The sequence below is a fragment of the Pollicipes pollicipes genome, unplaced genomic scaffold, assembly GCF_011947565.3.
Source record: "Pollicipes pollicipes isolate AB1234 unplaced genomic scaffold, Ppol_2.1 Scaffold_7231;HRSCAF=8579_pilon_pilon_pilon, whole genome shotgun sequence".
Taxonomy (NCBI): Eukaryota; Metazoa; Arthropoda; class Thecostraca; order Pollicipedomorpha; family Pollicipedidae; genus Pollicipes; species Pollicipes pollicipes.
The window spans coordinates 8,831,873-8,837,872 of NW_023597034.1; positions in this window are offsets into that span (position 1 = coordinate 8,831,873).

The following is a 6,000-nucleotide window of genomic DNA, read 5'->3' on the forward strand; positions in this document are numbered from 1 at the left end:
TAGTGGCAGACAACTACAAAAATTCCGTCTTTAAAACAAGTTCGATCTTCCTGCTAGCTTATGAAACCCTTAGGACTCCTAAGGTGAAACCCTTAGGACTCCTTAGGACCTTAGACGCAGGCCTCAGGATCCGGCTCTCGGCGTTCATTTCCGGTGTCCACGTACGTGGTCACTACAGTCACGTGACGTGGTCAAAGTAGGCTCCGAGCGCTGTCTGTCAGGCTCTGTTGGTCCCTGGGGTATACTGCGACAAAAACACAGCGCAACCAAAATGTGTCGTTTCTCTTGCATGCTTTATTTCGAGCAGTTTATCCGCGAGAGCACTTCCATCGACTTTGTCGATCTTTGATGGATGAAAAGACGGTGGAAAATTTAGTCACAGGTCTTGCCAAAACAGTGCCATAAATGGGAAACCAGTGGACTCCAATTCACCTAAATCTAAAAGTCATCTGCCGCCAGAGCCGGTAAGAAGCCTTCGTTAATGGTAGGTAATCTGCTTTGCGAGGAGCATATCAAACGCAAAGCTGTGCAGCACACTTCGTTGCACCTTGGGGAAGACTGAAGCTTACATATTGATGAATGTAGGCTAAACATCACGCACAAGTGCTGAGCATACAACGAAAAGTTTCTGCCAGGGGCGCAACTTTGGTTTTGAAAGCAGGGGAAGTCGCCTGCTTCTCACGCTGGCAGGTAGGGCGGGCACCGCCTGACATTGCACCCCGTGCCTCTGGTTTCCCAGAGGTGCAGTGGCCAACGCAGACGCGTCAACAACTCCATTATCTGCACCTCCTAGTTGCAGTTATGTTTTGTCTGTGCTACCAGAGTATGGTAGCTTGCACATTACATCACACTTTCAAAATACAAAAAATCGTCATAAACGTTTCCCTCGTTTTTCGGAGCGATAGCGAAGGACTTTACATTGACCTTACGTAAATGTAGCCCGCAGGATAACAGGCGTCGGGCTTCTGCTGGGGCTTTCTGGAATGAGAACAAATCGCCTGTCTTCATTGCATTTCCTTGCTATGCTAGAGCCTTCTGTATACATACACGTGATCTATCATCGCGATTAGTGTCAAATCTGGTAATCTTATCGAATCCCACTTGCCAAGTGACCGAGCTCAATGGTGATCCGGAACGCCGCGTTGGTGAAAGCCCGGCTTGGGTGCAAAATCCCAAAGTTGCCTTCATTTTAAGAACTCTTCGGGTTCCCCTACTGTCCACCTCGAGAGTGTTCTAAAACAAACTTGTAGCAGTGGAAGCTGCTTAGGTTTCATTTCCAGTCTAGAAATGTGCCGTTTTTGACCGAATTCGGTCATCTCGGGGGAATGGTCCGGTGCCCCCTCCACCCAAACTGGATCCCCTGTTGAACGAGCCACGACCCATTCGTCGACTCGTCTCCGCCCCTACTAGATCCTGGCGCGGGCCGGCGTTTGCCGCGCATCTCGTCAGCAGGTGAGCTGGCGCGCGGACGTGTTTCTGCGGACTCTCGAGAGGCGGCGCCGGCTCTGCTCGCCGGGCGCCGCGCGCCGGCCGGTTTCAAACGGGCGGCAGTCGGGTGCGGCGGCCGGGTGGCGTTGGTGCGGCGGCGAACAGTGACCCGTGAGCCGTCGCCATGGCGCACCACGACGAGGCCGGTATCGGCGACTTTGTTCTACTAGACCAGATCAACATCGACAGCTTCATGGAGAACCTGCAAGTGCGGTGAGTGAGATGTGGCCACGCCCGGCTGGTGCTACTGGCCTGGAGGGCCGCTGGCGCTGCAGTCGCCCACGCAGCCGCGCTCCGAGGGCGGCGCCGACAACAAACGGCGGGCCGGCAGTCTTATGTCCGTGTCTGCGTCGCGGATACGGCATGGTCGGCCGTGATGTCTCGATGAAGGATGAAACCTTCGGGTGAAACGCTGGACTTCCAGTTGGCGATCATTGGCGGGGGCTGTCCACGTCTTCCCGATGGTCTTTACATTCCTTCCTGCTACTTCATTTTGTCTGGCCCTTCATTATGTTCTGGTTATTGGGTCTAACTTCATTTGTATTGGGCTACTCTCGCTTTCTCTCGCACGTTATCATTGGTCCTCTCTTCGCTCGATCCTTGACTCCTCTTCTCTGTCCATTGCTCCAACTCTGCTCATCCCTGACCCCCTTCCTCCGCGCCTCCGTGGTCCGTTGCGTGTCCCTGTCTTCCTCTCACACGCAGGGGTCCAGGATTTCGTCAAGGGAGGGGCCGTGCTTCATTGTGGTGCTCCTTGGAACTTGGTGCCCCGATCACAAAGGAGTCCCCGGATTGTAGCCTCTTTGTTTTCAGATTCTTATGTTTTAATTGGAAAAACATCTTCCGCCGGATTTATTCCACTTTATTTCTGAAGGTAAACTTTCATTTATTCTGTGCTGAGCTCGAAGATTTGGGGCCGTTTGTGGTGCTCCTGAAGTTTGGTGCGACTCAAGGTAATATGGGCCCCAAATGAGGACTTTGTCTCCGCGATTCAAAATGGGGCTGGCTCCATGCCCCCCCCCCCCCCTGGATCTGCCATTGCGTACAGGCGGGGCGGCCAAAATCAGGCGGCACCTGGGGTGCGCTCGGTTTTTATCAGGCTCGGCGGCCGCTATCGGGGGTGGCAAGTCCCGCGATAGCGGCCTCCCTTCGGTGCGTGTACCGGCCCGGGCAAGCACTCGCCGTGTTGACATTGGAACGCTCCCCGGTGCGGCTCGCGCCGTTTTTTCCCGCGCCGCTCGCCGCCCGGAGACGGCGAGCGGCCCTGACGCAACGGCGGCCCGGCGCATGTGATCTGCCGACCGTGGCGGCCGGGGCCAGCGACGGGCGAGCTACAGTCTGGGAGTCGGACCACCCGCCGGTCGTCCGTCGGAGCAGTGATGAAGCGAACCTCGATCGAAGCTCCGCTGAACGGAGCTTGAACGGAGCCGGGAGCTGAACGGAGCTCACGGGAGTGCCTTGGCGCGTCCGGTTGGCATTTCAGCTGTGGTTACGAGCTGAGTGCGAACTGAGAGGCATGCAGAAGAGCCTTGTAATAACTGCGCTTAAAGAAATAGTCCTGGTGGGACAGAAAGTTTACTTGAACCTGGGCTATCCGAGATCCGTACAGCTTAGGGCAGCGTGCCATTTTCAGTTACTTTTTTCCATTCCACATCCATCAGACCAATCTTGACTGTCCGGAATATGGGAGGCTTAGCCCTCTTGCCTCTTGCCCCTCCCTTTTCCCGCCCGGTTCTCGCGTCCATAGCTTCAACCATGCGCAACGCCCACTGCACCATGGTCTCAAAACCAACCAACTGCATTGACGTTTGTGTGCTCCCCAACGGACCGTAGCAGGCCCTGTTGTTCGACCGCCACCGCGCCGCGTGCTCTCGAAGTCAGCGTATCGCTACACCGAAACGCGAATTGACACGGCGCGGCTGCAGGGGAACATGACGCTTGCGACACGGCGCCGGCGCGTCAGGCTCGCGCTGCCACGCGCTCCCCAGCGGCTGGCGCCACCGTATCGTGGCGAGACGGCGACATGACTGGCCCGGTGAGGGAGGGCGTGGCCCGGAGCGCTGGGCCGAGCAGTTGGCGCGCTCCCTCCAACAGATGAAAGCACCAAAGTGTAAATGCAGGCCATGTGCGTTTGTTCAGGGAAAAATTTGAGGCTTGTTTAATTGGCACTCTTCTGTTGTATTCAGCTCTTCGATGAGGATGAATTTCTCCATTGTGTAAATCCAATGTAAAGGCAAATCTGCGTGGAGACGCCCAAACAGCCTTGGTGGCCAGGACCTCCCTTGAGATCATGTGTTTCCGCCGATTGATCACGAGTTTCGTGACAGATTGGCCGTAAGGTATAGCGGCACTCCCGATCAGCTGCGCAACATACACCCGCTTTTGGGGCGAAATGTGTTTTGTTCTTTGAAATGCGTTTTGATCATTGCGTTTTGGTGAGTGCCGGGGTGCTCGGTAGCGTCGCGTTGTAAGGGTGGCTGTCTCGGCGCCATCGTGACCCTCACATCGCTACCGTGACACTCGCATTGCCACTGTGGCCCTTCACATCGCCACCGTGACCCTCACATTGCCACCGTGACCTTCACATCGCCACTGTAACCCTTGCAACGCCACTGACATTCACAACGCCACCGTGCCCTTCACGTCGCCACCGTGACCCCCACATCGCCACTTGACCCTCACATCGCCACTGTAGCCCTTGCAATGCCACCGTGACCTTCACATCGCCACCGTGGCTCTCACATCGCCACTGTAACCCTTGCAACGCCACCGTGACCTTCACAACGCCACCGTGACCCCCACATCGCCACTTGACCCTCACATCGCCACTGCAGCCCTTGCAATGCCACCGTGATCTTCACATTGCCACCGTGACCCTCACTCCGCCACTGTAACCCTTGCAACGCCACCGTGACCTTCACAACGCCACCGTGACCTTCACATCGCCACCGTGACCCTCACATCGCCACTGTAACCCTTGCAACGCCACCGTGACCTTCACATCGCCACCGTGACCCTCACATCGCCACCGTGACCCTTACATCGCCGCGATCATCGCCTCGCTCTGCCGCGATCTCTGTGGGGCGCGACATGGATGTCTGTGTGGCTAGCAATGTATTCGTGCTCTGACTTATCCGTGTGAGCGGGAAATGCGGCCACGCATACCTCCTCCAATTCAGAGGTGCAGACGGCCACATGTCCACCATTAGGTCAGGTGTATGCAGTTTGAGTAAGCGACCTTTCAGAAGTCACTGTTCCGCCTCCAGGCTCATGGGGGGGGGGGGGGGAAACATGCCCTCGTGCACAACTCTATTAACAATGTATTGATTATGAATTCGAAAAAGTCTACGTACTGGAAGCACGTCAGCTATATGCAGTTGTATTAACTTGACATTTAAAGGCTGCTTTATGGCCTCAAGGCATTTAGAAATTAAAAACTCGGGCACGCATTACTCGGTCAATGATGAATTGGCACTAAGATCTCAACACGACTTCGTGGTAACCATTCTGACAGAACAATGCAATTTTTGCAACCTGACCTACTTTGTCACTGTACAGGCTCCAGTCAGTTAGGCTGGAAGCCATTGTTGCGTCATTCAGCCACCATCACGATTTGGTGACATGCATCAGACAGTGGGGTAATACGAGCGTATGCTTGCTCGAAACTTGGAATCACCTAGCTCGTGCTCTGACGTATTACAATGACATATTTCAACGGTCTTGTGGTATTGAGATATTCAGATCAGTGTAAGAACTGTAACATGATGCATAAATGTGATAAAATATGTGGAGGTCATTGGGGTTAAATACGCCATCAGACATATCTTTTTTTTTTACCACCGCACCAATGCATAAGATATCATCAGCATACTTATTGTCACACAGCCTAAACTACGTACTTTTTATCTTTTGATCTCAAGATTATGTTGTATATAAATCGCTTTCACCTTTGGCATTGGCACCGTCTTGGCGAAGTAGTCTGTGGCCGCATCTTTCTTGACTTATGTTCCCGTATGGCTGCAGGCTATACGGTGACCTTTGCAAGTCAGGTTATGATGGATGTGTACAGGTGACTTCACGTTGAGTACGTGTCCGTTCTCAGTCTTGCATCCGATGTCGAGAGAGCTACGCGTGACCGCATATGTTACCTCTAATGGCTTGAAGGCTCTGTAGTGACCTTTATAGGTCAGGTCGCCGAAGATGCATGTACCTAACATCATGCTGAACAGGTGGTCATTTTTAAAGATTTGGAGACGATGCATTAATAATGTGATGCTGACCGCGTTTAGGACCCATACGGACATGAATCTAAACGTGGGTACGTTGCTGAGCTATGTGGACGTACGTCACGGGGAATGCAAGACGGCGGCGCGCGCGGCCTTCATGACACGGCGGTCGTGACGCGTGATCCGGTGACCCCGTCACGGTGGGGCGACCCTTCGCCGTCAGCAGCCTTGTGTCGCGGCCGATCTGCCGGGCCTGTCAGGTCAAATGACGGGCAAACAAACGCAC